Here is a 23,804-nt window from a genome sequence, read left to right on the forward strand (position 1 = left end):
TAGACTCCAATAAGCTACTTACTAGTGCCCCCCCAGCCCTAAACCTGGCCTTAGTCATATGTGTGTGTGTGTGTGTGTGTGCGTGCGTGCGTGCGTGCGTGCGTAATTCATGTATCCACATTTTGAGATTGTCTTACCTGATTCATTTATTTTTATATAGATAAAGGAGGTTACCTATATGAGTCTTGGGTTTACTAGTCTGTTGTGTCATGACCATATCTGTTTGAGTATTTCTGTATTGGATATTTCTTCTTGTCAGACAGTTATTGGAGATACAATCCAGACTTGTTTTAGGGGAAACCAGTCTGTGAGTCTTGTTCTTCTTGGTACAGTTTGTTTATCTCATGGTGAGAGTAGAGTACCAGATCTGATCTTCCATTTCTGTCTGTGAATATGTCTTGATTGTCTGTTGTTTTGTCTTACACTGAGTTTGAGTCAGAGGGGAATGGTTGAAAGAATCTGTACATTTTGGTATGAAAGTGAGGAATCATAATCATCCCTGAAGATTTGTGCACCAAGCACACATTTAGGAGAGCTCTGCTCCAAGGCATCATGTGCCGAACAGCCTGCCTCTTCCTCCTAGTCATACCACCAAGAGACAAGGGTTCAAAAGAATCGCTTCAGACGAAATGCTGAGATGTGCAAAAGAAAAATAACCTGTTTATGTTTGTGGTATTTTATAAAGAATGTGGTGAATGGATTTATGAATTTATATTTCCAAATCCAATCAAACATTTAGGATATATGCTCATATTAAAACAGTGGGAAACATTGATACACAGCTGCCCCAACATGCATCATCATCATTTCCCTTTGAACAACATAAAGAGACTGAGTGTTGAGAGAGAGGGTGGAGGGGACTGAGTGTTGAGAGAGATGGTGGAGGGGACTGTGTTGAGAGAGAGGCTGGAGGGGACTGAGTGTTGAGAGAAAGGGTGGAGGGGACTGAGTGTTGAGAGAGATGGTGGAGGGGACTGAATTCATCCAGAATGCTATCTGAACAGCATATTAATTCATAAAGGGAAGAGTTTACGTAACCAAACCTGGTTATAGGTTTGGATTGAATAGCAAGTCTAGAGTTATTTGAGTGCGTCTGCATTCATTCACACAGACATTCATACATTGAAGGCCAGCTGATACACAGGTCTTATATGGCAGACATCTTCACGATAGCTCCAGCCCAGTTTCCATAGTAACAGGCTCTCTCCTGGCAAGGCTGATACCAGGGCTGCGTAGCTCTGCTAATTTGGGTGGGTAGTCTGATTATATCAAAATGCATGCATTCTCATCCGTTTATACAGTTTGAAAACTCTCAAACATACTGTAGTTAGTACACAGGTATGTAGTTAGATAAATATCCCTCATGGAGCCACAGCTCCCCTGCATTGTTCTGTAATTCAGATACAGGCATATTGCAATCCTAGTTTTGAATATATCCATGATAATCCTATCTGAATAATAGACATCACAGTGCATACTGTAGATATCGTATAAAATCATAGACAGATCCACAACACTGTCCACTTACACGTCCATGTGTTTGTCCTTTGCTCTCTTTCGCTCTGAGAAAAGGCGAGAATTCTGCATCCCCAGAGTCACATGTATTACTCCTGTCCCTGTCTGAGCTGGATCCGAGCGAGTGGAGCTGAGGTGTGAAAGGAATAACAATGACTGCGGAAGGGGCAGAACCTCTGAAAAAGTGTGTGTGTTGATCATTTCTAAAGGGACTGCTGCTCAGCCAAGCAGAGAGCTAGTGATTAGAGCTGTGGTTACTGCTTAGTGGAGGAAGTTGAGCTGCTTCCAGTGTGTGTGTGTGCATATGTTCGTATTGGACGAGATAGTTATGATCTATGTCGTTTTCAGCCCTACAGACTGCACCTCTTATCATCAACAGTGATTAGTGTTACAGTAAGACCATTTGCCTATATACTGAGCACTGCTTTTTCACTGGCTACAGTTTTTCTCTCTGCTTGTAGAGCTCTTCAAGGCAATCTCTACCTTCACATAAGGTAGAGATTGCCTCGTTCATAGTCTATTTAATGACAGTAGATCACAGCCTATTTAATGCTTAGGCCTGTCCAGTCACAGTGGTGTGCATGCGTGTATGTATATGTTAGTGAGTGAGTGAGTGAGAGAGAGAGAGAGAGAGAGAGAGAGAGGTAAAGAGGGAGAGAGAAAGAAAGAGAGAGAGAGAGAGAAAGAGAGAGAAAGAAAGAGAGAAAGAGGAGATATATAACTAGACTTCTACTTTGTTTGACAATGTTAACATGAATGACTTTAGCTGTAGGGTGGACATACAGTACAATGTCACAGGTTTATTTTCATTGTGTTCACAATGCATTTCAAATCCTTCCTTTGACTGCCACGGTGGTCGAATTAGCTGTCATCTGTAGAGCGCTGGCTTCTCGTGCTCGGCTCTGGTTTTGAGCATTGAGATAGGTGTTCCTGTCCCCTATGTTTTACATTACCATACATCAATTTATGCTTTCACTGTAAGAATATATTGTGAGGGTCAGGGACCGCTTTGTCATGGAAACTCTCTTTAAAGAATGATGACAATCAAATCCTCATGAATAGACATGAAATAAATTGTAGCATTGTGAAGAGAAGATCCAAAGGAGAGTCATAGGATGGACAGAATGACTGGATCCCGTCATGGACAGACATTCAGACACATACAGGTCAAGCATCTACTTATAGCCTTTATATATTTATGTTTTGGTAGGAGGGATGACTCTGGAAAATATTCTGACAAGGTCAAATTTCTTTACTAGTATACTGTGACCGCTGACTGGTATGTTTTAAAAAACTATTTTCTACATCAGTCCTCTCTTCCATCTCCAAGTCACCCAACATCCAAATGTCCTGTAGTACAGTGTTTCCCAACCCTGGCACTCCTTTAGCTTCTACTGTGTTCCTGTACAAGAGGATTTCTGGTGTCAACGGATTTTTAAATGTTTTGGTAAAATGAAAAAGCATCATCAAGTGGCTTCTTTTATTTCTCTTGGTTTTTTTAGAAGCTATGAAAAATGTACAATTAGGAATTAGCCAAATGCAATTGAAATGTGTTAGATTTCATTAAATAATTGAATTAGAAATTTGTAGAGAATATGATGGAATAAGATGGAATTGATTCCAACCTTGCCGAATCCACCAGTCATTGTAACATACACAAATTCCAGGGAAATTGTGTATGTTAAACCTCTTCTTCTACTGTTTGTAGGTCTCTAGGCTACTGTTTGTAGGTCTCTAGGCTACTGTTTGTAGGTCTCTAGGCTACTGTTTGTAAGTCTCTAGGCTACTGTTAGTTTTGTAATGTTTCTACCTGTTGTCTTTCCTATGCTGTAAGTTGTTTCTGTATAAATGTTCTGTTGTTCTATCAATGCATGTTGTAACTTTGGAGCTGTGACTGGCTGTGAAACACACACACACAACTCCGGTTTACCTGTCCTGTAAAAAGTGTCTCAATGTCCCAAGATCTTTCTTTACATTCCGCTTAGATGACTGACAGTTAAATAAAATCAAATTCATTAATGTATTGTATTCCAAGCATGTATTCCAGGCATTATTGAAGGCTTTAAGTGATACAAAGACAAATTGAACTGACAGTTACATACTCTTAGGAAAGAAGCAGATCTACAATAGCATGTTTCAGAAGGAAGATTCTGTCCAACCAGAGAACAAAATTAGCCAAAACACCCATATAAACAAGACTTATATGTTGGCAGAGGTTTCATACCAATTTTTATGGGAGATACTGGTACAGTCTGGTCCATATGCATGTACACACTGTCTGAGCGGCATTCTGATTATGCCCGATCCCTGTGCTGTCCTGTGTCTGTATGTCCATGAAGAGGAGGTAGACAGTAACCCAGGGTTATATAAAGAGGATTCTGTCCAGGGTTACATAAAAATGAATCTACCCAGGGTTATATAAAGAGGAAGCTAGCTGTCCAGGGTTAAATAAATAGGAAGCTGACCAGGATTCTATGAAGAGGAATCTACCCAGGATTATCTGAAGAGGAGGTTGTCCAGGATTATCTGAAGAGGAAGCTGTCCAGGAGTATCTGAAGAGGAAGCTGTCCAGGATTATATGAAGAGGAATCTACCCAGGATTATCTGAAGAGGAATCTACCCAGGATTATCTGAAGAGGGAGCTGTCCAGGATTATATGAAGAGGGAGCTGTCCAGGATTATATGAAGAGGGAGCTGTCCAGGATTATCTGAAGAGGAAGCTGTCCAGGATTATCTGAAGAGGAAGCTGTCCAGGATTATCTGAAGAGGGAGCTGTCCAGGATTATCTGAAGAGGAAGCTGTCCAGGATTATCTGAAGAGGAAGCTGTCCAGGGTTATATGAAGAGGAAGCTGTCCAGGGTTATATGAAGAGGAAGCTGTCCAGGGTTATATGAAGAGGAAGCTGTCCAGGGTTAAATAAATAGGAAGCTGTCCAGGGTTATATGAAGAGGAGGTTGCCCGGGTTATATGAAGAGGAAGCTGTCCAGGGTTATATGAAGAGGAAGCTGTCCAGGGTTATATGAAGAGGAAGCTGTCCAGGGATATATGAAGAGGAAGCTGTCCAGGGTTATATGAAGAGGAAGCTGTCCAGGGTTATATGAAGAGGAAGCTGTCCAGGGTTATATGAGGAGGAAGCTGTCCAGGGTTATATGAAGAGGAAGCTGTCCAGGGTTATATGAAGAGGAAGCTGTGTACGGTGGGACAGGAGCAGGAGTCTCGTCTCCCAACACGTCTCCACACACCACGACACCTGGGGTCCCCACTGCCTGCCACTGAGAGAGGGGGGAGGGAGAGAGAGATCAAATCTGAGAGAGAAGGGGGGGGGGGGGGGGGAGTTGGGGAGAGAGAGAGAGAAACAACTGCTGTTTACTAGACAGTTTTTATCAGGCACTCGACTAGACTAAGCCTGCCACCTAGTGGCTGAAATCTGACTCTCCAAACAAGAAACACAATATTGGGTTAGTATGTAAACATGATTTTAATATTTACTACATATCTATAGACTCTCCTCTCCTTGTGTGCCCAGCCTGTCTTACCTCTCCTCCTCCTCACCGTCTCCAGTGCAGTGTCTCTGCCCGGCAGCGAGGGCAGGAGGCTGGCACTCCACACACACCTGGAGGCCCTCCTTCAGGTACTGCATCCAGCGGGTGTGTGGCCCCACACTACGCTGGCATCAAGGGGTCAGGGAGGTCAGCTGGAACTGCACACAGTGCCTGGATATGCATACACACACACAAGCATAAACAAAAGCATATATAGACGTCACATTCACATTTTTTATTTAACCTTTATTTAGCTAGGCAAGTCAGTTAAGAACACATTCTTATTTACAATGACGGGCTAGGAACAGTGGGTTAACTGCCTTGTTCAGGGGCAGAACGACAGGTTCTGGGATTTGATCTGGCAACCTTTCGGTTACTGGCCCAACGCTCTAACCACTAGGCTACCTGCCGCACATAAACAAGGGTTAGATATCATATTTCTCTGAAGATAACAGGAATACCATGGAAGAACACAAACACACAAACTGGGCCTCTCACCCTGTGACATCATCATCATTGTTAACAGGAATGTCTCTCTTCTTCCTGGCGTTGCCATAGCCACCAGTAGTGATGAGAGCCGGTACTGCAAAGACAACAACATCCATAATAACAACATCATGACAACAACAACAGATTTAGTTCCCCCCCACACATAATATGTTTTTTTATTTAGACTATACTTAACCAGGTAGTATCATAGAGGTCAGAATACTTTTTTCCCAAGGGAGACCTGGGAAGGTAACCTTTATTTGAAGACAGAGGAATATTTGACATAGACAATATGCCATTAACGGCATATGGGTAAGGTCCTAACCAAAGCTAGATGCAACCTAAGGCTATATGTTTGGCTGTGGTACTTACCCAGTGATTTACTGCACTGCCGGTGGTGGTCCCAGTACTCTGCACAGCCGGCATGCTCCTCTACGTGTGGACAGGGTTCCCCCTCCTGCAGGACTTGCCTGCTCCTCATCCGAACTGTGGCCCTGCAGGGCTCAGCACAGCCAGGCCATGCACTCCACTCACTCACCACACAGGACACCGCTAGGAAAGAGGACAGGACTGGGTGAGGACATATCAGGGAGGAAATGAAAGCAAATACAAGCATGACTCTATGGTTGTGTCCTCTACCATGTTTGCTACTGAAAAAGCATGTCGTCAAAGTGAGAAAGATTAAGTATATTGGTATACAGTACATCTATAAGCAATACATATATGAATTACAAACAAATCATATGTCTGACACAGAAATGAATAAACCCACTTCCAGGAGAAACTCAATTACCTTTGCCCCAAACTGGGTTTTAAAATCACTGTATGTATCCAGTGATGTTAAAAACAGATAACAGGCTAGTGTTGTGTTGTGTTGTTGAAATTGACACAATTTGGGCAACATATAATTTGTCAAACTTCTTACCTGGGCAGGCGAGTTCCTAATCATGACAGCAGTCCAGGGTAGAGGTACAAGCCTGGTCGCAATAGCAGGTGCCATACGAACGGTCAGCTCTCCATCCCTTACTGATGCACAACGGGTCACGGCCGGTGCAGCAGAAACCAGCCTCCTCACACCCTGCATCCAAAAAACGACCAAGAAAACCATCAGCCCGACACAATAATATATCCAGCGGCCGTAACAGTATACCTGAACGGGGGCATGGCTATGGCACAGAGGAGTAGCCTACTTCTGCGCACGCCTTGCTTCTGTGCCACTTTGCACCGAAGCCAACAGCTGTTCGTTCACACGCTCAAATTGAGAGTTTCTGATGTAATTTATCTCTGTAATTCGATTTTAGAAAATATATATCATTCAGAAATGTTTTTGACACCAAGTTTGTTCAGCCAAATATCCCCATGAATTCAAATGTCAAATTGGTCTTCTTGCTCAGACAAACCACCCTGGCAGGCTGTTGCTGTACCCTCTACTTCTGTGCGCTGGGTTGAAGTGTCATCGGGCAATCATGCTGAAATCTCTGGCCTCTTCAATGGCCTATGTCAACCCCATGTCTCTCTCACTCTCTCTCTTAAAGGGACATAGTTTCTCTAACCACAGGGCTCCCTACAAGGAAGCTCATTACCCACCTGGACAGATGTCAAGTCAACGTCTATTATTAAATATCCTTATTTCCATAAGATCCTGCAGGGCTCCTAATTACAAATAACATGGCAATTAAGCAGACTACTCTGTACTATATTGTAATAATTGCATGGTATGTGGGTGTGCATTTAAAATTGTATATGATCGTGGTACATGCCTAAGAGCAGCTTTACTTAGGTATACTGTATATATCCATGAGGTTTATGTTATGCTCAGTAGCCTAAAGTGACAGTATGTGTAGCAGGGGCCACACTTCCATGGTTAAATTAATGGGAGGCCTGAATAGCTTGTTTGCTTTGCACAGCCCATCCTTTCTACCCATTGGCTTAAGCTGCCAGTTTTCCTGTCTGTTTGTTCCTCAACATGTGAAAGGAGTGGATTAATCAAATTCCTATGGCCAGGGCCATTCATGCAGGAAAAAAAATACTGTGAACAATGCGGCAGCCACAGGGCTTCCACTCGGATACAACAAATTACAGAAACGATGGATAGGGGATCATTTATTGCAAATTTTGACGACAAATAAATATTTCCAAAAATTGGTGCGGCCCTCCGGATCTCGTTGAAGTCCAAATGCGGCTCTAGGGGCAAAATGAGTTTGACACCCCTGGTCTACATCATAAATAAAACAATATCACACAAGACATTCTGCACTTTACAAATGGCTACTGCTTCACTATTACAAATTGTAAATATAAAATGTACGAAATTTCAACAATGCAATATTACAATGTGTGTGTGTAGAGTTTGTATGTTAGAGTGTGTGTGTCTCTCTTCGCAGTCCACGTTGTGCTGTGAGGTGTAATTTCCATGTAATTTTAACCTGATTTTACAGCTGGCTTGAGTTACCTGATGTGGAAGAGAGTTTTATGTAGTCATTGCTCCATGTAGTCATGGAGTCTGTTCTGAACTTAGGGACTGTGAAGAGACCCCTGGTGGTATGTGTTGTGGGGTATGTATGGGTGACTGGGCTGTGTGTTAGCTGTTTGAACAGACAGTTTGGTGCTTTGAACACATCAATACTTCTCACAAATACAAGTAGTGATGCAGTCAAGCTCTCCTCTACATTGAGCCAGGAGAGATTGATGTGTACATTTAAGGGCCAGCCATGCTGCTCTATTCTGGGCCAACAGTATTTTGCCTATGTCGTTCTTTGCAGAGCTTGAGCATATAACTGGGCAGTAGTCCAGTTGTGATAAAACTAAGGCATGTATGACTTGTTTGGGTGATCGTGATGTCAAGAAAGCAGAGCATTTCCCCATGTATTGCATCAATAAATTTTGACCATGTCAGTTTACAATCTAGGTTTAGACCAAGCAATTTAGTCTCCTCAACTTGTCAAAAGTTTAATTGACAATGGTGCTGGCTCCACCAAGTCTTCATGCATTGAGCAACTGAGAAATATTGTTATGCTTTTATTGTTGATCTCTGGTAATGTGCAACCAAACACTGGGCCGGTAGATACCATGCAATCTCTACCAACTCCCTGTGATTTTAAAAACAGAGCAGGCTTGCTAGCTAATTTGTCCTATTTAGCTAGCTTGCTGTTGCTAGCTAATTTGTCCTGGGATATAAACATTGAGTTGTTATTTTACCTGAAATGCACAAGGTCCTCTACTCCGACAATTAATCCACACATAAAACGACTAGAAACGATTCGGTTGGCCATCGCTCCTCCTTCCAGGCTTTTTCATCTTTTAACTTATATGGCGATTGTCATCTACACTTTCATAGTATTACCACGACAACCGGCAAAATATTTTGTCTTTCAATCACCCGCGTGGGTATAACCAATGAGGAGATGGCACATGGTTACCTGCTTCTATAAACCAATGAGGAGATGGGAGAGGCAGGACTTGCAGCGCGATCTGCGTCAGAAATAGAAAGGAGTTCTATTTTAGCCCTTGGCAACGCAGATGCTCTTTGGTGCGCACAAGCAGTGTGTGTGCAATAATTGAATAACATGGATTTGTAAAATGTATTTTGCGACGCTCGCGCACGTGACGTGTCCAGTCTGGTCAACATGTAAGAAACAAATGCACAGGATTGATCAGGAAGTCCAAATCAGATGACTATTTAAATGCAGTCACAGAGAACCTAAACAACCCTACTAAGTTCTGGAAGCTAATCAAATCAGTGTCGTGTTGTAATGTATCCTCTGGCCTTCCTGACCATTTAATGATGGATTCTAATGAAGTGAAGGATAAAGCCCATATTGTAGGGGGTTTTAACAAGCACTTCATATCTGCTGGTTCAGTTTTGATAATGGTGGGGCCCAGGCCTCTAATGTAAACTCTGTTACAGTCAACTATGACACAGGCCCTTGTGAACCATTTTAACATTAAGCCTGTTTCTTATACTGAGGTCTATACTGTAGCCAACGTCGTCTATACTGTAGCCAACGTGAGTAAAACATTTAAACGTGTTAACCCTTGCAAGGCTGCAGGCCCAGACGGCATCCCAAGCCGCATAATCAGAGCATGCGCAGACCAGCTGGCTGGTGTGTTTACAGACATATTCAATCAATCCTTATCCCAGTCTGCTGTTCCCACATGCTTCAAGAGGGCCACCATTGTTCCTGTTCCCAAGAAAGCTAAGGTATCTGAGCTAAATGACTGCCGCCCTGTAGCACTCACTTCCGTCATCATGAAGTGCTTTGAGAGACTCGTCAAGGACCATATCACCTCCACCCTCCCTGACACCCTAGACCCACTCCAATTTGCTTATTGCCCCAATAGGTCCACAGACGACGCAATTGCCATCACACTGCACACTGCCCTAACCCATCTGGACAAGAGGAATACCTATGTAAGAATGCTTTTCATCGATTACACCATAGTACCCTCCAAACTCGTCATCAAGCTCGAGACCCTGGGTCTCGACCCCGCCCTGTGCAACTGGGTCCTGGACTTCCTGACCCAGTTGGTGGTGATCCTCAACACTGGGTCCCCAAAAGGGTGCGTTCTCAGCCCTCTCCTGTACTCCCTGTTCACCCACGACTGCGTGGCCATGCACGTCTCCAACTCAATCATCAAGTTTGCAGAAGACATCACAGTGGTAGGCTTGATTACCAACAATGACGAGACGGCCTACAGGGAGGACGTGAGGGCCCTCGGAGTGTTGTGTCAGGAAAATAACCTCACACTCAATGTCAACAAAACAAAGGAGATGATCGTGGACTTCAGGAAACAGCAGAGGGAGCAGCCCCCTATCTACATTGATGGGACAAGTTTGGTTGGATGACAAGTTGTCCTTTAAAGTTCATGTAGATAATCTTGTGACAAAGCTTAAATTGAAATTGAAATTGTATTTTCGTAATAAGGTTTGCTTCCCGCTTATGGCTAGAAAGAAGCTTGTTCAGGCCACTTTTCTCTCTGATTATTTTTCTCTCTGATTTCTCTCTGATTATTCTCTCTGATTATGGTGACTTGTTGTATATGCATGCAACCTCTTCCGTCTTACGGAAACTGGACTCTGTTTATCATGCATCCTTCCGCTTCATTACAAATGCCAAGTCACTCACCCACCATTGCACATTGTACCAAATGGACCTCACTTTATACGCGCAGAAAGATACATTTGTATGCATTCATCTACAAAGCCCTTTGGGTAAACTCCCTCTTTACCTCTGTAGTCTGGTCTCCTTCACCACCAGCAGTTACCATACCTGGTCTGCTAGGTGGTTTCTACTTAAAGTCCCCAAGACATTCACAGTATTAGGCAAGGCTGCCTTCTCTTCTTGTGTACCAGACGGATTGAATAATCTACAATCCATGCTTTACTAGATATGTTAGTGCCACTGAATTAATTTCAAATATTGATGTTAGACTCTGTTACAGAGGTGCTTTTTTTAGGCTGGATCACGTTGTTGTATGTTTTAATTATGTAATGTATTTATTGTTGCTGCCTTCTTTACCAGGTCTCCCTTGAAAAATTGACTCTGGGTCTCAGTGGGCTTTTCCTGGTTAAATAAATACAATTTGTTACAAGATTTAAATTAGGTTAAGGGTTTAGAGAGTGATCTGTACAAAATTCAATGCTTTTAGTGTTAATATATTTAGGACTATCATATTGCTAGACACCCATTCTGAAACTGACTGCAGCTCTTTGTTAAGGGTTGCAGTGATTTCACTTGCTGTGGTAGATGATGTGTATAATGTTGAGTCATCAGCATACATAGACACACAGGCTTTACTCAAAGCTAATGTCATCAGGTCATCAGTAAAAATAGGAAACAGTAAAGGACCAAGAGTTTGAGACCTTGAGTTATACCACACTCGACCTGAGAGACTTCCATTAAAACCAGTTATGCATTAGGGGGCGCTATTAAAATTTTTGGATGAAGATATTGTGTCACGAAAAGATGCTCGACTATGCATATAATTAACAGCTTTGGAAAGAAAACACTCTGAAGTTTCCAAAACTGCAAAGGCAAAACCCAGATAAAAATCCAACCAGGAAGTGCCGCATTTTTTATGCCATATGGCTACGTTTTCCACGTATTCCCCAAGGTGTCTACAGCAATGGTCTACAGCCATATGGCGGTTTTCCATTGAAGAATAGCCGCAAGGGACCATATATAGCAAGTTGTCACATGGTGTCAGGATGATCATATATATATATATATTATTTTTTTTACCGTTATTTAACTAGGCAAGTCAGTTAAGAACAAATTCTTATTTTCAATGACGGCCTAGGAACAGTGGGTTAACTGCCTGTTCAGGGGCAGGATGACAGATTTGTACCTTGTCAGCTCGGGGATTTGAACTTGCAACCTTCCGGTTCCTAGTCCAACACTCTAACCACTAGGCTACCCTGCCGCCGAATATATATGTTAAAAACACCTTGAGGATGGATCCTAAACAACGTTTGCTGTGTTTCTGTCGATATTATGGAGCTAATTTTGAAAAAAGTTTGCCGTTATAGTGGTAGCATTTTCCGGTCGATTTCTCAGCCAAGCATGATGAACAAACGGGAGCTATTTCGCCTACAAAAATAATATTTTTAGAAAAAAGGAACATTTGCTATCTAACTGGGAGTCTCCTGAGTGAAAACATCTGAAGTTCTTCAAAGGTAAATTATTTAATTTGGTTGCTTTTCTTATTTTCGTGAAAATGTTGCCTGCTGCCAGCAGAGCCTGTGCCATGATAAACTTACACAAATGCTTGTCTAGCGTTGGCTGTAACGCATATTTTGAAAATCTTAGATGACAGTGTTGTTAACAAAAGGCTAAGCTTGTGTTTGAATATATTTATTTCATTTCATTTGCGATTTTCATGAATAGGAAAAGTTTCTAGGGGTATTTATGTCCGCTGCGTTATGCTAATTCATTTGAGGCTATGATTACGATCCCGGATCCGGGATTGCTCGTCGCAAGAGGTTTTAACGAGGTTAATGTTCTGTTGGAGAGGTAGCTCTCAATCCGCGATATACCAGAGGATGTAAAGCCATGACACATATGTTTTTTCAACAGCAGACTACTGAAGCACTAAAGTCTAACAAAACAGCTCCCACAATCTTATCAATTTCTTTCAGCCAATCATCAATCATGTGTGTGTCAGTGCCGTACATGTTGGGTGCCCTTCGTTATAAGCATGCTGAAAGTCTGTTGTTAATCTGTTTACTGTTAAATAGCATTGTATCTGTTCAAAAAATGTTTTATCTAACGTTTACTAATGGTCAGTAGTAACCAGATTGGCTAGCTGTTTGAACCAGAAAATAGTGCTTTGCTATTCTTGGTTAATGGAATGACTTGTGCTTCCCTCCAGGCCTGAGAGCACACACTTTCACGTAGGCTTAGATTAAAGAGATGGCAAATAGGAGTGGCAATATAGTCCGCTACCATCCTCAGTCATTTTCTATCCAAGTTGTCAGTATCAGGTGGTTTGTCTTATTGATAGACAGCAATAATCAGAGTAGGACTTCTGATCCAGCATTGCCTTTTATATCATAATGAATATGGGCCAGATATACTGTAAGTTTTTCAGCGGTCCTTTAAGGGCACATCTCACCTCATTTAAAGACGGACAAGTACTGTACATGTATATTGACTAGCCTTTTTGGTAATATTCTAAACACACACTCTCATATTTACATTTTGCGTTATACAGTATGATAATAGGTATTAATGTTGTGAGTCAGGATAAGAACTATCAACATCAAACCAAAATCAAGATAACTGCTATAAGGGAAACATAGGACTGCTAGTTAACGGTGTGATTGGATTATCCCCACAGGCAGCAATACTGTAATGATCAAACGCTAACTCAGGCTTTAGGGCCTATCCTGCTATGTGGGCAGGACTTGGCTGGCTGGCACACCATCAGGCAGCACTATGTGCCAACAAGGCAGCCTGAGCCTTAGATCCAAAGTATTGCTGGACTTAGGGCAATTAGAAGCTTTGATAAGATATTTGCACAGTTTCCAAGTCTCAACAGATGTCAGGCCATGCCAGCCACTCTGTAGTAGTAATATAAAGTTGACCTGGTTCCAGGACTGTAAGCAAAGGTTTGTCTGTTAATTATGATTTCTCTGACTGGTCAGCCAGGTGTTTAATTCAGACATGATCCTTCACTTTTATCCAACCACACCCCGATGAAGGCTCTTTAGCAGAAACATTGGTGAAATAAATAAACACCAAGTAGAAATGAGTGTCACCTTTTTCTTTTCTAACCACCAAAGAAGCAACCACACCCAAATTATAGAACATTGTGCTGTTCCCATAGAAATAGAATTAGTAATTGTAGTAATTGTCTCTCTATGGCTGCTCCCCTCCCATAACACTGCAAAGGAATGACCTTAAATAGCCTTTAGTCTTTACATTGATTGCATAACCCTGATTCACATGCGTGTGTCTTGTATTTCCCTTTGTTCAGTAAGTTTGATGCGTGCCTGTGACATTGAATTCATGTTAGATAATTAATTAGTTCAAATAAAATTATATTTAAATAAAATGTTATTGGTCTTGTACACATTTTAGCAGGTGTTTTCAGGGCTGTAGTGCAGCCAGAGCACGGGGCTGGTAAAACTACTTCTGGAATATATATTCTGATAAATTCTAAATGAATTAAATTTAAATCACCACAGAAATTCCATGAAAACCTATAGAATGACAAACCAAATACATATGTAGAGCAGCCTAGAAGTAGGTAAATGGTGATATTATACCAGTCTTCTCTGGTGATGAAGAACTGTAGGCTATGGCGGAGGCCACGGTGGGTAGCGAGCTCTTTCCACACAGTGTGTGGTATTGTCTTCAAAGAGCTCTGCGCTCACAGTGAGTGTACATGTAAAAAGAACAGCCAAAGACAGAAACCTCAAGGTGCTGCTTAAACGTCTGTCTTGTGCCAACTTGTGGCTCATGTACGAATCACTTATTAATAAATTTGACCTACTGTACGAGTGCTTACAGAAAAGTAACACCTCTATTGCATATGCATAGACTGTATGTAGTGCGCGGGAAGCATCTAGTGGTGGCTGTTTAACAGTCTGATGGCCTAAGGATAGAAGCTGTTCATCAGTCTCTCAGTCCCAGCTTTGGTGCACCTTTGGTGAACAGGCTGTGACTCGGGTGGCTGACGTCCTTGGTGATCTTCTTGGCCTTCCTGGGAGGGCATAGGCCATCCCACTGGGAAGCCAGCACCAGTCAATCAGAAATAGTTATTCCCCACAAAACAACTTTATTACAGACATAAATACTCCTCAGTTTCATCAGCTATTTTTGTTCAGTATAGTTCAGTTACCTTCACTTTCTTGGGTCCAGGAACGATTTTATACATCTTGAAGCCAGTTGGGCCAACAGACTTGGAATGGGTAGTGAGAGGTTGAATATGTCCGTAAACACTCCAGCCTGCTGGTCTGCGCATCCTTATCTCACCAACAGAGATTTTTTATGTAAAATAAAACAATATTTAAAAAAAAAAATGTTATTTTGTCAAGTTCCTCCAACCTCATTTGACAATAAGTTTTGTGACATCATTTTTAAAAAACTATCCTCGACACAAAACAAAATCTTGTGAAGGCCTAATTACATGACAAACTATGGTTGGCAATTGATTATTTTCAAATGGGGAAAACCCCTGGTCTCAATGAAATTCCAAGAGATACGGAATGTATTCAGACCCGTTGACTTTTTCCACATTCTGTTATGCTACAGCCTTATTCTAAAATGGATAGAAACGTTTTTTCCCACTCATGAATCTACACACAATACCCCATAATGACAAAGCAAAATTTGGCAAATTTATCAAATTAAATTCAAACTCAAATATCACATTTACATAAGTATTCAGACCCTTTAATCAGTACTTTGTTGAAACACCTTTGGCAGCGATTACAGCCTCGAGTCTTCTTGGGTATGACGCTAAAAGCTTGACACACCTGCATTTGGGGAGTTTCTCCCATTCTTCTCCGCAGATCCTCTCAAGCTCTGTCAGATTGGATGGGGAGCGTCGTTGCACAGCTATTTTCAGGTCTCTCCAGAGATGTTCAGAGACTTGTCCAGAAGCCACTCCTGTGTTGTCTTGGCTGTGTCCTTAGGGTCGTTTTCCTGTTGGAAGGTGAACCTTCACCCCAGTATGAGGTCCTGAGCGCTCTGGAGCAGGTTTTCATCAAGGATCTCTCTCTGTACTTTGCTCCTTTCATCTTTCCCTCGATACTGACTAGTCTCCCAGTTCCTGCCGCTGACAAACATCACTACAGCATGATGCTGCCACCACCACGCTTCACCGAAGGGATGGTGCCAGGTTCACTCCAGACGTAACACTTGGAATTCAGGTCAAATAATTAGATAGTTTTCATCAGACCAGAGAATCTTGTTGCTCCTGGTCAGAGTCCCTAGGTGTCTTTTGGCAAACTCCAAGCAGGCTGCCATGTGACTTTTACTGAGGAGCACTTTCCGTCTGGCCACTACCATAATGGCCTGATTGGTGGAGTGGTGCAGAGATGGTTGTCTTTCTAGAAGGTTCTCCCATTTCCACAGAGGAACTCTGGAGCTGTCAGAGTGACCATCTGGTTCTTGGTCACCTCCCTGACCAACGCCCTTCTCCCCCGATTCTTCAGTTTGGCCGGGCTATGAAGAGTCTTGGTGGTGCCAAACTTCTTCCATTTAAGACTGATGGAAGGTGTATCATCGGAAGCAGTGTATACTCTGCGCATCAATGTTTTTCTTGCTGAGACGGCCGCAGTGCTTGCGGAAGTGTCCGAAGGGCAAGTTCATCTCAACTACCGTATTGCACAACTGCAAGGAGGAGGGAAGTTGCTCATTCACAGAGACAGCTGGCTCGAAATCATAACAAGAATGGTCAATCAGATTGGCTGATGGAATGTGTCGAGATATCGTAATATCTCCTTGGATCGGATTCTGCCCAAAGAGGTTTCTAAACGTCTTTTTTCCAAGGGGTGATTTTTACAGATACCCCTCGTGAATGACTGCGTTGCAGCTAGCGTTAGGGGACGACAGTGTGGTCGGTGGAGAAGGCACTGTAGCCTGTGACCATACCTGGTTGGTTTTCCAATCCATCAATGGGAGTAACCGATCCATCAAGTCTGCTCCAAGTAGCAGGGGTACAGTTGAGGCTGGTAACATACACAGAGTGGACGAGCGATACGTCCTTGAAGTGTAGTTTCAGCATGACTCTCAATGTGGGAGGCGAGGTAGTCTGAGTGACCCCTCGAAGTGTAGTGTTGCATCGTTCCACTTTTAACCAACGTTTAGTTGGCTTGAAAGCCCTTTTTAGATCACCAAACAATGTTTGAGATATGAGTGATATTGTCGCACCAGAATCAATTAGCACATGACAAGTTAAGCAGTCCTCCAGGACTGTTTCTAGGTATGGTCGTTTTGATTCATGTTTAATGGACATATTCCCCACAAAGTGGAGTGGTCGTTCGCAACAACGTGATGTGTCAATTCTGTTCAAGGTGGAAGCAGATCGACTTTTCCGATTTTGAGTGGGCTTGGCTTTAATGAAGCCTTTTTCTTCGCAACCTTTGTATCAGAGTCTATAGGCAAAGCCTGTGGGCCTGTTTCTTGACCAAGTGGGCCCTGGATAGGGTCTCGAGTGAGAGCGGGAGAGATTTTAATTTTAACGTCCTTGTTATGGGTGTTAATTCCTGCGGACCTGGTGTCCGGTAATTCCCTGTCTAGTCCTTGTGACTTATCTTTTACCCTTTTCTCAAATGTTTCTTCATTTAGTTCTTCACGTAGTGGAACTTCTGGAGAACATTGGTCTACGTTTTGATCATCCTTCAACCCTTTGTTACCCTTGTGCTCTGACACTTTGTGTGGGTTGGGTGCAGGAACGTAGTGAACAGGTCGATTGTAGCGGTAGTCGTTTTGATGGCGACGTACTTTACAGTTATTTAGACAGGGGAGGTTATTGGAATCATGGTTTCGTGGTAGAAACTGTTGCTGTGCGTCATGTCTTAACGCTCCAATACCTGATAATGCACCCTCTAACTGGAGTGAGTGCTCCTGGTCAAACTTCAAACCCGGTGGTCAGGGCTCTTAGCGTTGCGAGCTTTTGATGCCTCAAAAGCTGTGCTTGCATGCTCTCTGAGTTGTAAGATAGACAACTCAAGGTGGGCGGCAGGGCCCAAGTAGGTAATGAAGGTAGGATACATGTTCGACAGGAACATTTGTTCAAATGGTAACAGGTCTTTCATGGCTGTTTCAGTGAGTAGGCCAAAGTAAGCTGAACGAAGCCTATGATAGTAAGCTTGTGGGTGTTCGTTCCGAGCTTGTTTGACCGTGTTAGCCAGTGAGCTATCGTGTTTGCGAGTCGCAGAACCACTGATTTCTAATTTCAAAGCTGTGGCAAGTTTAGCGTAGTCATTTAGCACGTGTTGCTGTTGTAGACGAATGAACCTTGTCACGTGTCTGTTCGACATTCGCTTCAACAGGTAAACCCTGTCAGAACCCGTAGCGTTCGGGTAGCCATCCAACGCGTCCTCTATGTCAGCTAGGAACGTCTCAGTATCATTTGGCTGACCTGGAACAGGGTTAAAGGTGGTGAAATTCTTGACGAGTTTGTCAAGGTATTCCGCGTCAAGCGGGCAGAGAGGGTTGGCTTCATCCTGTGGGGAAAATGGGGCCGAAAGGCCAAGAGGAGAGGCCAAGCTTTGGCTATGTTGGCCAAGAGGCGCCATATTACTCAGTGCCGAAAGGCCAAGAGGAGAAGCCAAGCTTTGGCTATGTTGGCCAAGAGGCGCCATATTACTCAGTGCTGAATGGCCAAGAGGAGAAGACTGAGGGACACTTAATGGAGGCAATGTCTGAAACCTATCATCTTCACTCCTTTGAGTGCAGGGCTCCGGTTGCTTGGATAGGTAGTCACGCTGTGGAGCGTGACCATTCTGGATTTCCTCCAGATGGTACCTAAGGGTGGTATTCTGCTGCATTGCAGAGTCCACTTGAGCGCTTAGAGTACTGATTTTGGACACGTGAGCCGCTCTTGCTCCTTTCGGTCTCAAACCTATCTGTCATGGTGTGCAGATAGAGGTCTTGAGTACGGAGGGAGAGATTCAGTGATGAGATTTCTTCCGCTTGCTTAGAAATCAAGATTTCCATCTTCATCACCCGAGTTCTCTTATCATTCATTTGGTCAGCGACTTCAATGAGTTCTGCTGATTTGTCATCCAACTTTGTCATTGTGTTCACTAATTGATTTTCTTTGGTCTGCAGAATTTTGAGTAGAACCGTGTTACTCTGAGTAACGTTCAACAAAACTGCCTGCATGTTATCAAATTGCGCGCTCCTGTTTGTAGATAACTCAACATATTTATCTAGTTTGGAGTGGACTACCTCGTATTTAGTCTTGGCTAAATCGAGTTGTTCCTGGAGACAACGATTTTGTTGGAGAGTTTGTGCTCGTTCATCGTCATAAGTATTTGCAATTATTTTAATTGTTCAGATTTCAAACGCAGTTCCTCGACTAGCAGAATGTTTTCATTTCCTGCTTTTGTCAATAGTTGCTCAGTTCTCTCCACCTGTCCCCTCATGTTAGCCATGTCTGGCACGTTCTTCAGCTGTGCACTGTGGTATTGGACTGATGCCACATTTTTATGGCGATACATCAGTGCAAAAGTGGGGAGAACCGTCACAAAGCCTGTGATTGATGGTTGATTTTGGAGAGCGTTCGCAATTTCGGCTGTTTTTTTGCTAATGGCATAATTAGGGTTGATATCGCTGCTGAGGTCAGAGATCAATTATTTTATGGGTGGAGATTCACTAATTAGCGGAGGAGTGGTGACCACCTCCTTTGATAGCTTGCACATTAGAAAAATTTAGAGGAAAAATGTTCCTATTTTTTTTTTTCAAAGTTTGGGTTTGGAATTCATTGGAAGCAGCAAAGACAAGTTTAATATATTTATAGATGTTGACGAACCATCAGTACCATACCAGTAATGTGGAAGTTGGACGTGAATGAATTTGAAAAAGCAAATTGAATTAATTAATAATTTCCAATGATTAATCCTACATGGGTAGGCTATCTAGGTACTACACTTTAATTAACCTGAGAAGTTGCTTCATCTAGGTTAGTTTGGAAAAAGTTTACAATGTCTTATTTAGAAAACTCATCAATTTGGATATTATTTAAAATATCTATTTCAGAATGTACATTTCCAGATTTACACTTATTAGGTCAATTGGATAAGACATTGATATCTGTCTGGATATCACAAGTAACGACTTGAGTGTGACCTGAATAATTCTTAATGAACGAATATAGTAGGGCACAAGTCAGCGGTCAATGATTTCACACGGTGAAATCAAACGGAACTACCCGGGGCGGAGGAATTTCAATGTGGCACAAGGAAAGGAAAATAGCTATTTCCCTTGTTAGCTTTAGCATCTCATCCAAGCTAAACCCTCCCCTGTGCCTGAAAATGCAGCACATAGGATTCCTTAGGCAAGGGAAAGGTTTTACTTATAACGTATTATGTTCAAACACTTTTCGGCGTTTTTTGACGATGTTTTAACTGGAACACGCGGCAAACAACGAAATGCACCGTGGTCTACTCATGAGGAAGCGCGAGAGAGACAGAGATATATATCGCTGGTCAAGCTTATATCTCCTGAATTTCAATTGGCTGGCTCTTTGTCCTCGCTCGAGAAATGAATAATGACCGAGCCTACCCGCGTCTGAAACGCGCCAGCAGAAATAGCCCTGCGTTTGGCCAAACACTCTATTTCTCAGATTTCTAAAATTAGCTTTATCAGCCCTCATACAGAAATGTATTTGCTTACGGTACCCACTGACTACGTCAGAGAACAACACGGAGGCGGGGAATCCTCAGCACACACACCCAATAATGCTTGTCTCTATCACTCCAAAAATGTGTACAATAAACTTGGTATATTATGTAATCTGCTTTTCAATTTTATCCAGGCCGGATTAAGTGATATGACATGCTATTCTATTAAATAATTTCTCCGTAATTAATATTACCTGATTGAGCTAATCATGTAAATGTAATTACCGAGAGTTGAGGCACCACAAAATAATATTTATAGAGCTGTTATCTTCTGAATAAACTCTTAAAGACCTAGTAATATTTTACATCAATAGCAGTCAATATTAATTGTCACCTTAATTCAGTCTCATCGGAAAGTTGTACATTCTTGGTTATCTTCACGAACCCTGGCTAACAAGTTGAATCAGCAATACAAAATTGGGTTTAATTATTTATTTACTAAATACCTAACTAATCACACAGAATTACACATACACATAATTAATCAAGGAAAGGAAAACGTCCCTAGCGAGTGTAACAGATATGACAGCTGGTTACACAAAAGAAAAGGGGCTGGGTTTGAGTGAAAGAGCGGGAAGACTGAGTAACAAAGAAAGAAGCTGTGCTATCGTAAATACAGTATCTTATGCATTCTAAATTACCTCCCATTTGGAAAAGGAAAATGCAATAAATATTTACTCTGAGCTGCGCATCAGTAGATTGGTGGTAGATGGAAGGCCATGTTGCCAAACCGAGTCCTTTGAAGAATGTCTCTGGTGGTCAATTGAACCCCCCTTTAACCCTCGTTTGCAGCCGTTGTTGCTAACTCAACGGCTAGGAGGTATAACTTCTGCAGTGAATAAGAGTTCAAAGTTCATACCATTCGCAACCAAAGCTCACGCTCATGTTGGCTTCGTTCTGTAGTTATTATCGGAACCATTCTGACATCGGACTGTCCTCACAACCTCGGAACAGGAGGTTATATTGTCGTCAAGGCTTTTTAAAGGAAGGGAGAGAAGGGCGTGTTTGAAAAGTTTTATAACCCATATCCCTTCACAGGGGCGGGCCACTGATTGAGCAGAGCAATAACCTTATAAAAACCCAATTCTCACATTTTAGAAGCTAAATCACATTTCATCCCATCACAAATAATTTCATATTCAAACATTTAAATTGAACAACAATTCCATGTGAATCCGATAACTCTGATGTGTAGACTTTCCACTGTAGAGTTTATGTCATCTTATCATTGATGAGAATGTCTCAGATGACAACCGAACTGACATCATATTCATTAAGTACCACCGCATATGTTCAATTGGTCGGATTACCAGAATATAGTTCATTTCCCCCACCGTCTGATGTTCCCAGAATCTCTATGTTAACCAAGGGGTTTGCAAATGTAACATCAGTAGGATAGAGAGAGGAAAAAGGGGGGGAAGAGGTATTTATGACTGTCATAAACCTACCCTCAGGTCAACGTCATGACACATGTTCGACAGGTGCAAGATCAGATGAGAGAGACTACAGCTGCAGAGTGGGGACACTAAAGAGGGACTAAGGGAAACTTTGTTGTAGGTCAATCACAGACTGATATTGCAGCTGTAAGCCTACTTCAAACAATCATACACTGTGGTTTATAATATGATATATAATATAGGCTTACTACAGTATGTATCAGAATGTCCCTTGTAGTTGTGCAGTTAAAAACAGTGGGATGTTGTGAAACTTTTCAATCTGCTGCCCCCCTCAGGAATGAGGTAGAACTGTCCCTTGCATCACTGGAGCCTGAGTACAGTTTGGAGAAGGCCATGAACGCCATCCCAATAAGACCAGCCCCGGTCTGCATTCCACGCCTCACCTACGTGCCTGTCATCTCTTGAGCGCGAGTACACACATTGATTGAAAAAAAAATGTAATGATCACCCACTCACTCGCCTTCGCCTTTCATTGGAAAGGTGCGGAGCACCTCGACATCGGTCTCTCCACGCCGTCCTGTTCTCCCAGGCTGATGTAGTGTTGAGACCCAGGTTGTGTAGGTGGTCCATCAGTTGGTCGGACCATTTGTCAACTGCCGCATATGACCTATACAGAGGCAATACAGACACAGGCATTCATCAGAACACACAGGCCTGAGGCATGATGGCTGGTGAAACCTCAGAACTAGAATAAATGTATACAGTGCCTTGCAAAAGTATTCACCACAATTGGCATTTATCCTATTTTGTAGCATTACAAACTGTCATTTAAATTGATCTTTATTTGGATTTAATGTAGTGGACATACACAAAAAAAGTCCAAATTGGTGAAGGGAAACTAAATAAAAAAACGGAAAAGTGGTGCGTGCACCTTTGCTATGAAGCCCCTAAATAATATCTGGTGCAACCAATTAGCTTCAGAAGTCACATAATTAGTTAAATAAAGTCCACCTGTGTGCAATCTAAGTGTCACATGATCTCTGTATAAATACACCTGTTCTAAAAGGCCCCAGAGTCTGCAACACCACCAAGCAAGCTGCCGCTCCTGTTTGGAGGAGAGCTCCAAACAGGTCAGGGACAAAGTTGTGGAGAAGTACAGATCAGGGTTGGGTTATATAATTTGGGCGGTTAGTGGTTAGAGTGCTGGACTAGTAACCGGAAGGTTGCAAGTTCAAATCCTCGACCTGACAAGGTACAAATCTGTCATTCTGCCCCTGAACGGGCCATAATTGAAAGTAAGAATTTGTTCTTAACTGACTTGCCTAGTTAAATAAAGATTAAAAATCTGAAACTTTGAACATCCCATGGAGCACCATTAAAACCGTGAATAGTTATGCACGCTCATGTTAGATTTTCTTGTATGTTTCACAATAGAAAATATTTTGCATCTGCAAAGCATGTTTTGTAAATCAAATGACACAAACCCCCCCAAACCACAGCCCTTTGGGGTGAATACTTTCGCAAGCCACTGTGTGTGTGTGTGTGTATATATATATATGTGTATATATATGTGTGTGTGTGTGTGTGTGTGTGTATATATATATATATGTGTATGTGTGTGTGTTTGTACGATACAGCCAGGTTTAACCTGTGTAACTGCACCCTTCTTCCTCTTCCTGCAGGCTGTTGCCGTGGGAGTCCTCCGTGGTGACATCAATTCATGGGGTCAGACAAGTGCACATAGCCTTTCATTGAGAGCAAGTGGAGCTGACCAATGGAGAACCTACCCTGATCGCAGATAACTAACTCTCCCTGTAGACTTAGTCTCTACAGATAAAATCTACGGGTGGATTTTCCAGACACATAAGCCTAGTCTTGGACTATAATGATACGTTGACCATGTTTTTTTATTCCAGTTGGTTTAATCTGTCAGGGAAACCAGGTCTGAATGGATAAAAAAAAACTATATGGGGAAATAAAATGACCAATGACTAATCCCAA

At 42.4% G+C, this 23,804-nt stretch overlaps 1 pseudogene; it reads right to left on the reverse strand.

Annotated features, from left to right (window-relative positions):
• Nucleotides 1-4,637: 4,637 nt before the first annotated feature.
• LOC139414405 (somatomedin-B and thrombospondin type-1 domain-containing protein-like) lies at nucleotides 4,638-6,710 on the reverse strand (annotated as a pseudogene).
• Between the last annotated feature and the right edge of the window lie 17,094 nt (nucleotides 6,711-23,804).

The sequence above is a fragment of the Oncorhynchus clarkii genome, chromosome 7, assembly GCF_045791955.1.
Source record: "Oncorhynchus clarkii lewisi isolate Uvic-CL-2024 chromosome 7, UVic_Ocla_1.0, whole genome shotgun sequence".
NCBI classification, from domain to species: Eukaryota; Metazoa; Chordata; class Actinopteri; order Salmoniformes; family Salmonidae; genus Oncorhynchus; species Oncorhynchus clarkii.